Genomic DNA, 16900 nt, shown 5'->3' with positions numbered 1-16900 from the left:
TCATTCATCCATCTTCCATCATCTTCTTCTTCAGATATTTTTAATTTCAAATAGCTTCGTATAGTTCGATAGTTATACCCAATATTATAGTAGAGAAAACATTTGCTACAATTATTTTTAAATAATTATCCATCTTCGTTCTTGACTTATGTTAGGTTTGATTCGAGTCTGATAAAGATTTTTCTTCCTATTTTAAAATACGAGTTTATTTTTTAATATATCATCATTTGTCTTATAAAAAGCAGGAACAATCATATGATTACATATTTTAATTATTTAAATCTCAAAATACAGTTCGGACAATATTACCACAAACATTTATTCGACCTTGAAGTATTACAATATTGTGGCATATTTTTGTTTGAAAAAATTTAGATGTTCTACAAACGTTTATTTTTGACAATGCTCACTAAACATTTTTAGTTACTACAGTTTTCACCTAAAGCTTATGTACCATTATATAGTAACTTACGTGTATCGTTCCAGTAAATACGCATTTAAATAGCATCGGAAATGGGCCGTAACAACACATTACGGAGCTAAGAGCCCAATGAAGTACTGACTTCAACTGAATCGGCACGTAATGTTTTTATTGTTATCTTGAATTGCTTTAGATACGTCGGAAACTTCCAAATAATTGTCGATGAAATTGTTAAATATCGTGCCTAATAAAAATTATTGTTCTTGTATCAGGTAAAAGGCCAACTCAGCTAAGCGTAGGGATTATAAGATATTTCATATTTCTAACATAAAAGAACAAAGACTCAGCAAAAGATTTCATACCCTTACTACTTGAAGGTATAACTTGCAAATATCCTTTTTCTAGCGGATGCTTATAATACAAAATAAATCTATAGTCCGAATATTAACTATTTAGACTCAGTAGTTACTACAGAATGATTTATTATATCAATGTTTGTTATTTACGTATACATCTGAATTTAGACGCATAATATGCCCAACACCACAGTGACTTCGTCGTAGAGCTATTTACAAACCCGTCTGGTAGTCATCGCTTACTTATCAAATATTCTATTGCCAAGTAGTATTGTTTTGCTCCATTTTGAAGGGTAACTGAGCCTATGAGCTGCTGATTTTTTAGTAGTCTACCTACATTTATTAAATAAAAGACTAAAATAGGCGCAGGCAAAATTTTCATCCATACGTCGTTGACATACCCAAAAGGCGAACTAAACGGTTTGACAGCTCGTTTTTGGTGAGAGTCGTCAAGATTTGGTACGACCTGCCTGGGTCTATTTTTCCTGATAAGTTGAACTCTGGAGCCTTTTAAAGTAGAGTGAACAGATTTATTTTGGATGGGCGTGTACCACCTTCGTCTTCATCTACACTTTCCATCATCAAGGTGAGATGGAAGACAAACGCCTATTCCATTATAAATACATTAAAAAAAAACAGTATAATTATCATTAATTATAAGTCAATAAGTTACTGATTGTGTCTACTATACATTACCCAAGGAAATTTGAATTATTATTTGAATTAAAGTTAATATAAAATAATAGCATATATTGACATTTATTTCGAAGGCTTAATAGATAAAGGCTTGAAAGCTGATGATTAAAATCAAATATTTACATTTTATTTAGTAGCAGCGGGGCGGGGGGATTTTATTTTTTCTCATGGATTCCTATTCCTTCATTAGACAATGAATGTAAACTATGTTACTCGTTAAAATATTAGCTATCTATCATTAGTGAAAGTCTCGTCAAAGTCGCTTTAGCCGTTTCAGAGACCAAAATTTTCAAAACTGTGTTTTTATTTAGTGTATCATGTAAACAAACATACTAGTATCTTCATTTTATAAAATTTTTATATTAAAAACAGATACTTCAATTGTATTATTCAGGTTTAGCTTTAAATTTTAAGAGTTCCAATAGCCTGCAGTGCTCGGCAGATTTCCGGAATAATTATCACTATTGCAACTATAATAGTGGCATTACTATATATGGAACCAATATTTCAGTAACACCTCTCATTAACAGGGTTGAGACTAGATATCACAAATAAAGGTAAATTCTCACCTATAACGATATCAAATTCCACGTCGTTATCAATTTCAGGTAAAACCTCAATAGTTTTAAGATTGGCAATAGTATCAGAGTTTATTTTCTTTATTTTGGTTTTATTTTTGTTATTTATTTCAATTTTTATTAATTTATGTTGAAATTTGTGTACTATATTGTGGTGTTCCTTTAATGGTGTATCAAACTATACTATCTGAATTTTTATGTTTACTTTATGATCACGCCTGTAGTGTTTCTTATATAAATAAATTATTAAATACTTTTATCGTAAAGTGTATATATTATTGTATATAGTAAATAGTATATTTCATAATTTACATTTTCGTTGTTAAAAATGTTCATTTTTAAAAAAACCTCTACATAATTTTTGTTTTAAATTTAAGTATCTTTGAAGTCATTATAATTTTTCTTGGATCTCTCATTCATTACGAATGAAATTTCTTTGTTTATTTCTAAGTGATAGTGTATTTATTTTCAAGGCTGATTATTATTTTATTTCTGTCTATCTGTCATATATCAAATGTGTATATAATTATGGCTACTATCGCCTGCGACTCTGCAATACAATTGTAATTTCACCAAAGATACTTGACCTTAGAACTGCTTAGTGTACACATTGATACGATTATGATATATTGATATGCCCTAATCCTTACTAATTAGGTAATTTCAGACTGATCATTGATGTAAGGTTTGTGTGGCAGTCATATGATAGAAGATTCGAATATTGATACTACAAATATACTGGTATTTCCAGTCACGTATACAAAGTGACCTATTGTGATAATGGCCATAAACTACCATACATAGTAGGTACCAGTTACTGCGGTGTAATTAAAAGTACCATCAATACACATGTACATTATGTTAATAGCAGCGCGTTAATGGTTTTAGGAGTCGTTAAACTGTGGAAGTATTTATAATCTTATAAGTGTTCACAATCAAGAATCCTGTCTTCTGATTAAAGCTGAAATTAACTCAGCACATTATAATAAATTCTGGTTTATGAATATTTATTCTTATAACACAAAGTACATACTACATATGGTAGTACAGTACAGTACAGTACTTACATATGGATGGTATTAAAATAAAAATTTTAAAAAGAATTATTACATTCGTGTATCTTTTCACTTAAACGTTATATTTTTTTTTACACAGCCAGATGACCCATTGGTTAGAACGCGTGCATCTTAATCGATGATTGCGGGTTCAAACCCAGGCAAGCACCACTGAATTTTCATGTGCTTAATTTGTGTTTATAATTCATCTCGTGCTCGGTGGTGGTGAAATGTGTCTAATTTAAACCACATTTCTATCCACCAACCCACATTGGAGCAACGTGGTGGAATATGCTTCAAACCTTCTCCTCAAAGGGAGAGGAGGCCTTAGCCCAGCCATGAGAAATTTACATGCAGTTAACGTTATATTAATTTTTTTTTATTTCACGACAAACTTTTGAATACATTGTTTATAATGTAAGATCATTAATCATTTAACAAGTAGCGGTCGATAATTACCGTTTGATGTCATTGATTTTACTTAAGTAGTTGTTTGAGATAATATGATTGATCGTTCTAGTAATCAATTGTCGACTCCGAGTTTAAATATAGAGGGAAATAACTTTGTAAGTTATAGATTAATATCAAAAGAAGTAGACAGCGTGACAGCTTCAGAAACCCTTAAAGTAGATTTAGTACATAAAAATGTCGAAAAAGAGAATACTATCAATTTTAATTAATTACGAATAAAAATGATTTTATATTATGCAAATATAAAATTATATTAATTGATAACAATAAATATCCTTAAGGATATTTTCAAAGGAATATATTTAATTTTAATAATTTGTATGATTTTTATAAGTCAAAGTCAATGTCAAAAATCTTTATTCAATATAGAAGTGTTTACACTTGCTTATTGATAGTCAAAAATCTACCACCGGTTTGGAATTTAACACCTCGGACCTGAGAAGAACTGGCGAAAGAAACTCAGCGGGGTATATATATATTTTTTTTTTCATTTTGCATGTACAATAATAATTATATTTTAACTATTTGAAACAGCCTAGAGGCGATCATTTAATTCCCAAGGTGTGCAGTCAACTAAAAAGTCATTAGTGTTGTAATATCCTTTAGCACACAAATGCTCTATAACGATTCTTTTGAATTTTATAATTGAATAATTTTGAACGTTTTCTGGGATCCTGTTGTAAAAACGTATACATTGCCCCAAAAAAGAGCTACTAACCCTGTGTAATCGGGTACTTGGAATAACAAGTTTATTCTTGTTCCTAGTGTTAATAGAATGTACGTCACAATTTCTGGGAAAATCATTTATGTTTTTGCGTACATACATAACATTATCAAAAACAAATTGAGAAGCGACAGTAATTATTTTAATTACTTTAAATTTACCTCTTAACGAATCTTATGGGCCCAGGCTATAAATTGCACGAATAGCCCTCTTCTCCAGTACAAAAATGGTATTAATGTCAGCTGCAGTACCCCAGAGTAGGATGCCATACGACATTATACTGTGGAAATAACTGAAGTACACAAGGCGAGCCCTTAGAATTAAAGTTATATTAAATAGTTCTTTTTGTGGTCACTTTTTATCCTCTTATCAGTTTTTCGTATGTATTATAACAGTGCATTATAACACAACTGTATTTATAATACTTAGTATTGTTGTGTTCTGGTTTTGAAGGTGAGTGAGCCAGTTTAACTACAAGCACAGGGGACATAACATCTTATTTCCCAAGGTTAGTATTTAATCAAAACAGAAAGATTGCTTCTGGTAATGATGAATAGATATATTATTAAGACGATGCCTTATGAAAACTACTTTTTATTCAAATGAAGGATTCGTTCCAATATGAATCGCAATTGGACCGAATGCCATTAGCATAAAATACTTTTATATATTACTATGAATTCCTTCAAGAAGCACTTTAAATTTGAAATTTAAATTATTCCTTGCATAATTTAATTTATACTAATATTATAAATGCGAAAGAAACTCTGTCTCTCTATCTGTTACGGTTTCACAGCCAAACCACTGAAACGTACATACGTGATGAAATTTGGGTTGAAGCACGCTTGAATACCAGGAAGATATTCAAGCTTGGTTACTATTTCAAACCTACGACTGCCCCTGGTAACTCTGCCAAAACCGCGGGCGTAGACCAGTCAATTATATGTCTATTTTAAAAAAACTCGCTCGGCACGATTTATATGTACGTGCTAGTGTAGAACAGGTCGTTACTACCCCGAGATAAATAGCTACGCCGCACGTCGTAGCCTTATTGCTACGGCGTAGCTCATAATATATTTCCATGAAATTTTGTTTATTAAATTCACTAAAATACTTGTTTAAGGTAAGAAAAAAGATACTGATTAGTAATAATTATTACTATTAGTCATACATTGGATTTATTTCATTAGACATTCAAACGTTTGAAAAAATATAAACCAATTTTAAAATTGATCTAATCATCGAAATTAATTTATAATTATCAACCAACTATATTTAATTTACTTACACGCATAAATTATAAACGTTACTTTTTTATACATATATTAGTAAACCACGTCTCGAAAGCCATTACGCGTGCCACCCTTGCCATTAAGCGTGCGAGAATGTAACAATAATAATAATAACTCGACTACTATCGGATCCGAGCATAACTATGAACTATTGTCTCAAAAAAAAAAACAATTTAACTGTATAAAGTTAAACGATACTTTTACTTATATTATTAAAATTAAGAGTTTGTTTGAAAGCAAGTCCTCGTGTTTAATAGCGAATGGGCTACCTTGGCGCTATCAGAACTTTTTAAGCCATTCTTTAGATCGCCGATACGCCAACCTTGCGAACTGAGATGTTATATGTCTTTAACTGTTATTACACTAGTACTTAAATAAAATAGTTCAGTTACTGAGAAAGAATATGGACTATAAGTGCCGTTCAACGCAATCGAAAACGTTCAGAGCAGTTAGTACGTAGTCGTGTATAAAATTTCATAAACTATATTTACATAAGAATTATTTATATTAAGGTCTTAACTGTATACATACAATAATAAAATATTGGTTAGAATGCTAGCAGCATTTCTTCGTGAAATCGCAATCGCGATCCTCTGAACGAAAATGGGTTTCATAATGAACTAAAGACATCCACGCATGTTCATGTTGATATACAAGAATATCTATTAAGAATTTCGATCATCGTACCAATATAAGTATATTAACATCCGCTCTTCTTCAAAACGTCAGATAATTTCGGTCTTTGTAAAGCCACGACACCTATTTGCCGACTCAAAAGCCCGTGGAAAACGAAACTGGCGCATTTTTAGCTAAAAATACCCTCCAAAATGACGGGCAACCTTCAGTAAACATAAATAACGTTACAAATCACAATATACAACATAGCATGTAACCATATATTCATTTTTATTTATATTAGTTTTACTTGATTATATTGTAAATAATTTTAAAACATCTATTTATAACCGAATTTACGTCTGATTAAATAATGATTATGTTTTGATTAATACCAAAATATTTTAAAATAAATTCGTGATTTCCTTTTTATTGAACATATTGTAAGTAAAAGTAAGTGTCTCTACTATTTTCTTAAGGCTTGAAGCATATTACGCAAAGCTGCTCCACTCCTTGATATTATTCAATACATACACGTTTTCTCATAATAATTTCCCTCGCCACCTAGTATGTGATAAAATAAAACCACAAAAAAACTTAGTCATGCCTGAATTTCGTCGATTCAAATCTCTATTTGTAACTAAATAAATAGTTATTTGGAGTTAGGGCTTGGTGAGCAAGTTGTGCCGTGTGGTGCCGGCTACGAATAGCACCACCCCGTCTCTTCCCGCGGGTGTCGTAAAAAGCGACCAAGGGACTTTATACCAGAGGATGGGCAGCAGCATTCATCTGAGTACTGTAACATCATACTGCGATCGCCAACTCGCTTGCCTAGCGTGGCGATTATGGCAGATATTCAATGATGTCTCTGTGATCAACGCCGTTAAAACTGGAAATGATCACCGGATGGTAAGAGGCACATTGAATCTTAATATCAAGCTCTAGAGGTCCCGACTGATGAAGTCAACGCTCCGTCCCGCACCCATCAACATCCAAAACCCCGATAGCTTTCAGTTGGAACTCCACAATCGCTTTGAATGCCTGGAAAACTGCGTTGACGTGGATGAACTCAATCACAGATTCGTGGAAACTGTCCATACGGTCGGATCTAAGTGTTTCAAGACCCGTCGTACAAACGGAACCAAAAAGCTCTCGGACCTTACTCTCAAGCTGATAGCGGACAGACGCGATATGATTCTGCAGTCTTCAGACGATACGTCCAAATACCGGTAGCTAAATAGGCAGATCTCAAAGACTCTGACTCGTGACCTACGCCAATTTAATACAAACCGTATCAAAGAGGCTATAGAGCGGAACAAGGGCTCTAAGGTGTTCGCAAGAGATCTGTCTATCGGGCAAAGCCAGCTGACGAAACTGAAGACCGACGATGGCAGGGTTGTATCGTCCAGGCCTGAGCTTTTGAGAGAGGTTGAGAAGTTCTACGGACAGTTATACACGTCGACACGAAAATCTGTCACAAATCTGGAGAAAGACCCCAGAGACAGATCAACCCCACACTATACCGAAGATATCCCGGACGTCAGTCTGTGCGAGATTAGTATGGCTCTCAAGCAGCTTAAGAATAACAAGGCGACGGGATGGAATTACGGCTGAGCTGCTGAAGGCAGGCGGAAAGCCGGTTTTAAAAGCCCTTCAGAAACTTTTTAATTCCGTCATACTCGAGGGCAAAACGCCATAAGCGTGGAGCAGAAGTGTGGTGGTGCTTTTCTTCAAAAAGGGCAATAACACCCTACTGAAGAATTACAGACCCATCTCACTTCTGAGTCACGTTTATGTAGTTTTCGAGAGACATTACAAATCGTCTCGCACGCAGGTTTGACAACTTTCAGGCTCCCGAACAAGCCGGTTTCCGTAAAGGCTTCAGCACCATAGACCACATACATACGCTGCGGCAGGTTATACAGAATACTGAAGAGTATAACATGCCATTATGCTTAGCGTTTGTGGACTATGAGAAAACTTTCGATTCAATCGAGACTTGGGCTGCTCTACAGTCTCTCCAGAGGTGCCAAATTGACGATCAGTACATCGAAGTGCTGAAATGCTTGTACGAAAACGACATTATGTCAGTCCGACTACAGGACCAGAACTCGAAACCTATTCAACTGCAGCGAGGAGTGAGACAGGGAGACGTTATTTCTCCGAAACTGTTCACCGCTGCTTTGGAAGATGTTTTCAAGCTTCTGGACTGGAAAGGATCTGGCATCAACGGTATTAATGGCTAGTACATCAGTCACCTTCGGTTTGCTGAGTCATGGCTGAAAACATGGAAGACCTAACCACAATGCACGATGACCTCGGTAAAGCCTACGAACGAGTGGGTCTTAAAATGAACATGGATAAGACGAAGATTATGTCGAACATCCTGGTGAAGGTCGCGGGAAGCCGCTGGTTGCGGACTGCACAAGACCGGTCGTTGTGGCGATCTTTGGGGGAGGCCTATGTCCAGCAGTGGACGTCCTTCGGCTGACATGAATTAATAAATGAATGAGCAAGCCCATCTGCCCGACAAACAAAAATAGGTACTCAGTATTGTTGTGTGCCAGTTTGAAGTATCAGTGAGCCAGTACAGGCACAAGGGACTTTACATCTCAGTTCCCCATGTTGGTGGTGCATTGGTGTTTCAAGAATTGTTTAATATTTCTTATAGTATGAATGTCTATGGGCAGTGGTGGCTACTTCCCATCATACATGACATAAAAAAAATCCTTAAAACGCACAAATACACAAGAATTCAAATGTAATCGTTATCTACAAAACATCTACAAAACACAAGTTCGTAAGTGAAATAGATATAGAGACATACGCATATATTCATTGATTCCATTAAAAAAACACAACGTAGATCGCAACCCTAGCTATAAACAGAGTAATTTCACTCTGCCTGAAAACGCTAGCAGACGGGTTGTCCCAAAGATGTCAAATGAATAGATACGGCTAAAATTAAATAATATTCTCTGTTGGTATATATATGTCACCGTAAGATTACAAAAATCGTTAGATTACAATCTGACGAGACAGATTGTAATCTGTCGATATATTGTGAACTGTGAAATATGATTGCAATTTAACGCATTATTTTTCACTATATTGTAATCTGTCGAAATCAAACTGTTAGATTGCAATCTGTCCCCTGATTGGCCGGTCTTATTGTAAGAGCGATCAATCATAAGTCACCGTTATTATTCGGTAGCTTACAATCTATCGAAGTAAATTTCAGTTAAATTATAAAAACTGTAACCTAACCTAACCGAAATATTATGAACTATCGAAATTCATAATATTTCGGATTTTTATTGAAAATTGAATAAACGTTCACAATCTATTACAATTGCGCGAAATAGATTATAATCTAACGGTATTTGCAATTTTACGGTGAAATAATATGGCGAATGCCGGGGAGGCGGGGGGCACATAACGTTCAACCAATCAGCGCGCAAGATGCATTCCGTTCTACACCAGTTCACATTTTCCCCGCTTCCCATCGATAGATTAAGATTACAATATAGCGAAAAATAATACGTTAAATTACAACCATATTTCACGGTTCACGATATTTCACAGTTTACAATCTGACGAGATAGATTGTAATCTAATGATGTTTGTAATCTTACGGTGACATATTATATATCTATAAATTAATTAATTTGTTCAGAATTTGAAAGAATGCGAATGTAAGGCTTTTTTTTAAGTTTTATTTTATGATGTTAAGACAGTTTAGTTCAGATGGCGAACTTCTAATGTTAAATATTTGAATCTGCCCAACATCGACTTTGTAAGTTGTAATATCAATCCTATTTGACATGCAATATTACACGTGACACTGATTACAAGGTGTTTTGTGTTAAATCAACATTAAGTATTTATAGTCGATATAAGTATTATAATATTTAGATATAACATTTTAACTGTCTTGTATCATCCTAATCCAAAAGACAAATAAAAAACAACTTATTTTTTTTAAGATTGTTGATAACTTAAAAATCCTCTTTGTTACAATTGAGACTCTTCCAGTATAATATATCTCTGTGTCAGCTCCATAGAGCTCGCACAATTTGCTCGGGTCAAGGGCGCGCGTATTGTGTATTTTATCACCAACGACTTTACTGTTGAACCTTATACCCTAACGTTGCGGCTCTACACGCTCTATTTGCGAGTGTTGACCCAAATACTAATATACTTTGGACAACCTCTAATGTTTTGTTTTAGTGGAATAAATTAGACGACCATTGCTATTATCCGACTTATATAAATGTTACATTTTTGCTATGTTTATATTTATATGTTTATATTTATATTTATGTTTATATGTTTATATTTCCTCAACATATTCAAAAGATGAAAAGATTTGTTACAGAAATGAAATATGAGGTAGAGACTCTGTTACTAAGACATCGCTGTCTGTCCGTCCATCTGTCTGTCACCAGGCTGTATATCAAGAACCGCGGTAAATAGAAAGTTAAATTTTTTTACAAATAACGTATTTCTGTTGCCGCTATAAAGTAAAAATAATAAATATTTAATCCCATTCAACCAAACGCCATTTTTTGCTAATTTTTGCTCGATATCAAAAAATATCCTTAAAAAGTATGCACGCGTTGAATTATATTCTGCCTCATGTGTATCTACTAGCCCGTAATGGGGAACGTTAAATAAGGCCTAAATAACCTTTTCCTTATGAAAAGAGTTCTTCACCGACAATATGAGTGTACAATGTATAGGCTACATTTTTATGCCTTAAAATATAGCACAAAAAAAACACAAGATAAATTTTATAAAACTCAGCTTCATTTATAAAATAATTAGTAACTTTCGTTGTATAATAAAAACCGGTATTACTATAAACAAGGTGAACGCGGGCACAGCGTAATTAATATTCTTGAATAAAGAATAAAAACAGCTAAGAATTAAAACATCTTATTAAAAACTCTAAGGTGGAGTCACTTCAGAGCTGCAACTCCATACATTTTTCATAAGTTTTAGCTGTGAAGCGGATAACTCTCTAAACTAACTCGACTTGCTTAAGCTCCACACTACCTCGTATTAAATCACGTAAAGAGAAAGTTCGCTTAAAACCATCTACATTTATAACTTCAACTAAACTTAGAAATGTAAAAAAGTTCAGCCAAAGTTAAATAATAGTATAGATTAGACTGATATTGGGTTTCTGCAGAACAAGGACTCGTATAAAAATAGTTAAGAACAACCCGATACTGGGCTACTTCAGAACAGTGGCTCATATAATAATAGAACAGATCAGCCCAGTAGAGGTCTTTAATTGAAAATCTTACATAATATATTAGTACTTACATTTTTTTTTTTTTTTCAATTAAGAACTAAGATGTGAATCATAAATGCTTAGTATTGCTTATCTTTTGTTTCGGATTAACCTTTTATTAATACTACAATAAATCTCTAAGGACTTTAAGATACTAAATCCGTTTAAAATAAAAACTCAACGATCAGCCGTTGTGCATGTATATTTCAATTTCTTACACCTTTATCATTGCTACCGTGGAAAAAAAATTTCGAACAATTTTGTTTTATTTTTTATCTGTACAATTTTCAGTCTGTGGCACGTTCTTTGTTCTTCTCGTAGCTATATTTCATATCATTCCCAACGGCGAAAAAAATATTTTGCTAGTACCTTTGAAAAATACATCGTAAGTCTGAGTTATAAAGCTTATTTTACAATGACGTATCTGATATACAATCCTTCGTACAGATCGCGAAATTGTAGTACTTTAATAAGGACAAACTCGTGAATATGCTTCCTTTGTAAAAATATGTATGATTGTATTAATATTGAGGTACATGATATACAATAAATTTTAAGCAAAGATTATTAAAAAATACTAAAGCTTTTTCGCATGGTTTTTACAACAATTGAAGAATACTAGTGGCCGCCCATTGGTCGAAATTCAACCGTAATTCATTGCTAATAAAACATTAGCTACGTTGATACCAAAGATACGTAAGAAAAATTAGGCTCTATTGGACGATACTTTGTCACTACAACAATTAAAAAATTCAAGTGTTAAAAAAAATGTCATTGATTTTCATCTTTGACATGACGTGTGTTGTCATTGGCAGTATGAACGTAAACTAGGAATGTTTCATATTAAATTTTATGTCGATAAACGTGTATGTGTCAAACGTGTCCCACAACCGGGCAAAGGCCTTCTCTACCTTTTGAGGGAGGCTTCGAGCTTAATCTAATACGCTGCTTTAATGCGGCTTGTTAGATACTCTTGGCAGATTCTCATCCATCACGCGCAGGTTTCCTTACGATATTTTTCTTCACTGCCGAGCACGAGATGAATTATTAATATAAATTAAGCACATGAAACCAGTGGTGCTTGTCCCCCCCGGTTTAAACTCAGAACCATTCTCTCACAACTACAAGTATACTCTCAGGGAAAAGCAAATTAGCATCCCCGACAACACTCCAATAACTATTAAGCCATAGGGCTTAATTCTAGCATCTCGAATTAGCCTTCTACGAAGATGAAATATTAATACGGTTTTGATTCATTATTATGCATGCCTCGTTGGTTTTTAACGAGTGACATCTTTCCTCTCGCTTTTCTGCAATCGTTGGGATTAATTTCGCGAAAAGGGACGGAAGTGTGTAACAGGAAGCCATGGAAGCGCGCGCTATTTGAATTGACCAATGAGCGCGTGCGGTGCTAGAGTTCAGAAGGTACCTATTTTCCAAGTTATAATGTTAATGTTGTTTATTACCAAAGTGAGATGTCAGATGTTATATATAGTTATTTAGTCTCTTATAAAATATCAACCATGGCTAGAATAGGTCACGATAATATCATCGATAGTTTTATTACGCTTGTTTAAATAATTGCAAATAACATTATTTACGCACACATAAACACAATAAGGTCAATTGTGAAAATAAATTTTTCGCACGCCATTGATGCCCAAACGAGCAAGACGCTTGATAGACATAAACTACGATTGAAGATAAATGATTCACAATTTCTTGGTATAAAATATTCATATCGAAGAGCTGGATTGGCCCTGTGGTCAAAACACGTGAACCTTAACCGAAGTTTGCGGGTTCTTTGTTTGAAAGATTATATTACAAAACAATTTATAAGCGGGTTTTAAGAAAGTTTAAGGTCGTTATTTAATGTTAATTCGCAGAAATCTGCGAAAATGTTAATGAGAAGCCATTATGAAATTCTTGATTTAATCAAATAAGATAAGTAAATTGTAAACGACTATCATTATTTATTGTAAACTAGACTCCGCCCGCAGCTTCACTTGCGGAGTGTTGTTAGTAAACACCTAATACGGAGGGTAATATTCATTGAAATTGAGTTGCTTGCATTGCATTGCTTTATTTAAATTACATTATATTTTTAATAACTTATGAGTTACATTTTATATGTAAAATAATTGTTATATGTATTTATTGTAATTATTAGGACTAAGCTAAGTTGTTAATGGGTTAAATAAATAATGACTTCTAAACATTTTTGTAGTGTTTACATGTTGCGAACATTAATGTATAAAAAAATAAATCTTTAAAATTATTAATTCGAAAAGGTGTTTTGTGTGAGGAAAACGTATTTTTTTAATAATATCAGGCTCGCCTCAGACTTTTATTAAAAATGACAGTGGAATGACAGTACACAAGAGACGAGGATTCATGGCAAATAATTAGATATCTATCTTTTCTAAATGACGTCACGATACACGGTATAAGACAAAGTGGCACAAGTTAGTTATTTTTGTATTTTGGAATGTAAATATTTTTATATACTATACTAGCTGTGCCCGCGACTTCGTGCGCGTTTGAATTTAATAAAAAGGCGTGACTTTATTATTATTTTACATATAATTCTAAAATAAAAGTAACCTAAGTTACTCCTTATTACATCAGCTATCTGCCAGTGAAAGTCCCTACAAAATCGGTCCAGCCGTTCCAGAGATTAGCCGGAACAAACATACAGACAAAAATTGTAAAAAATGTTATTTAGGTATATGTACCGTGTATACATACATATGCATTTAGTAAAACGCTATTTTAACATTACAAAAAGACACTCCAATTTTATTATATGTATAGATTAGTACGCCAAACATTGGTACTAAGAAATGTTTAATAATTCTGCCCTTACATTCAAACATTACTCCGACGCCTCAGATCGGATATAGGTATCGGATATAAACATAGCACCTTTCTCAATAGATAGAGAATAACACTAAAAATATTTTTCAAATGAATCCAGTCCCATTAGATGTATAGTGTATTCAGTGCCTACTTAACCCGTTTAAATAAACAACTCCATATATTAGATATAATTTAATATTCAACACACAATTCAATGTACATTTTTATTTACAATTTAAGGAAATTTTCGTACCAACGTGTGTCAGTACAGATGTTAAATGAGGACAATTTTGCTTTCATGGAGATGCTGCTTTATAATTTATACTAAGAGAAGTGTAAATTCTAATTCTACCACCTTTACTAAAGGAACATGCCTTTTTTACATAAAATCTTTTTAATTATAAAATACGGCAATGGAATTATGCTTTGTTCTCTTTATGCCAAGGTCTAATTAAAAAAAAAAAAGGAAATTAGAATAATCTTTCTATGTTTATGCTTAGGAAATATATTTAGAATAGGAAAAAGTTTATCAATTTGATTTCGCATGTTAAGATATGCCATACAGCATGTCATATTATGTTATGTCATCAGAATTATGTTAATCTAATATTATATTTTTAATAATATTATTAACAAACATAGTTACAGTTCCATTAAACATTACACACACAATTAAGATTATTTAATTTTTTCGTGATTCGTTTGTCTTAAAGCCATGACAAAAGAGGGGGATCATAGACGTCATGACCCTCCACACTCCAAAATCATATAGGTCAAATTACATATATTGACTTTTTAAAATTAAAAATTGTTGAGAGCAAACATATTATCCAGATAGATAGAACATGTAATCTACAGAAGTATTTGTCCCGTGTAGTCGATGGATATTATTTATATAAGCAGCTCATAAGCAGCTTAAACACCGATCTCGTTTTTTACTATCCAAAAAAAAGACGCACCTCAACTCAATATTTGATTCCCGATTATACAAAGTTTAATAGTAATTTTACAATTGAATAATTGATATGTATCTATTTCAGGTTTCACCGCCGTATCAGCAATGTCATCACACGCAAGGTTCAGCCGGTTGGAAGATGACTATATTCAGATCATGTCGCGTCGCGGCCAAAGCCGATCACCGTAGCGGTATATAGTTGAAGTTGTGTTGAGTTGAGGAGATACAGTGAGTTTATACGTCACACTAGAATTTAATCTTACTTTTCAAACATGTGTAATTTCTGTGCCTTGACCGAATTTTGGTCAGACTCAGCAAAAATTTAACGAATGGCCGAAAGTGATTGTAAATGGTAACCACCAGTCATAGGCATTGGCGCTGTGAGAGATATTAAGTATTCCTTGCATAGCCAATGAATGATGAGCGATCCAGTATACTTACAGCCTCCAGCTCCTGGCTTTGTTGATCTAGAGCCTAGATTTAAAGCCACAGATGCCGAGCTTCTGGTTTCTAGCCCCAGGTCGAGCAAATAAAGTTATTGAGTTTTTCAGTCGAAAAATTCTTAGTAACAGCCCGGAGTCTAGAAGTTGGATGAGTAGAATCCTATACCTCGGAAAGCGCGTAAAGCCGTTGGTCCTTCGCCTGAACACTTTCCATTCGAATCGGATTTGCCCTCTAGAATTATAAGATTGAGGGAATAAAAAGTACACCATACTTGTGTTTCTGCACACACTTGTGCATTTATATACCTCAGTACATTATTAGCTCTGTTATGTCTTAATTTAAATTATTATGTAGTTATTAAAATTTAATTTTATATAGGTTAGTTTGATTTATATTTTTTAAGGTCAATGTCGTTCACACCTTTAAAGACGCATCGCTTTGAACGTTACCCACATCAGATATTAATTTTAAGTTGATTATGTAACTTTTTCAATAAATAAATAAAATAATAATGTGACCCGCATTAGAAGCTGGTCTTCCTTAAGATTGAGCGCTGTGACTGAATCGGACTGTAGGAAATCATGCTCACATATACAACAAATAAAACTGCCGTATATAGGTAGGTATTAAAAAGTGACACTTTTGATGTTGATTTAAATACATATTATATAAAAGTTGTACATAGTCGACATGTATTTCATTTGAAATGTGAGTAATAATAAATAATATAGTCACACCCACTCATACGAATATAACGTGACATATAACTGTAACGCGTAATTAATTTTATTTCAATCTTGCTCAAAGATGTTTCAATTCAAATTGTTATGTTACATATAAACACAAATATATATATATATATATATATATATATATATATATATATATATATATATATGTGTTTATAATTCATCTCGTGCTCGGTGGTGAAGGAAAACATCGTGAGGAAACCTGCATATGTCTAATTTCAACGAAATTCTGCCACATGTGTATTCCACCAACCCGCATTGGAGCAGCGTGGTGGAATATGCTCCATACCTTCTCATCAACGGGTGAGGAGGCCTTAGCCCAGCAGTGGGAAATTTACAGGCTGATTATGTTATAGAATAATTGAGTTTAATTACAGAATATATAC

At 33.5% G+C, this 16900-nt stretch overlaps 1 protein-coding gene across 4 annotated transcripts in view; it reads left to right on the top strand.

Annotated features, from left to right (window-relative positions):
• Window positions 1-16900, top strand: part of LOC113394795 (potassium voltage-gated channel protein Shaw) — a 109039-nt gene that overhangs the window by 65546 nt on the left and 26593 nt on the right. For all 4 annotated transcript variants that reach the window (XM_026632217.2, XM_064217485.1, XM_026632220.2 and 1 more), the window contains exon 2: window positions 15407-15549. The gene's annotated coding sequence lies outside the window, so the exon portion shown is untranslated. The remainder of the gene's footprint in view (window positions 1-15406; window positions 15550-16900) is intronic.

This window comes from Vanessa tameamea, chromosome 17 (assembly GCF_037043105.1).
Source record: "Vanessa tameamea isolate UH-Manoa-2023 chromosome 17, ilVanTame1 primary haplotype, whole genome shotgun sequence".
NCBI lineage: Eukaryota > Metazoa > Arthropoda > Insecta > Lepidoptera > Nymphalidae > Vanessa > Vanessa tameamea.
Note: the sequence above shows the minus strand (reverse complement) of the source record. Positions and strands in the feature narration are given on the sequence as shown.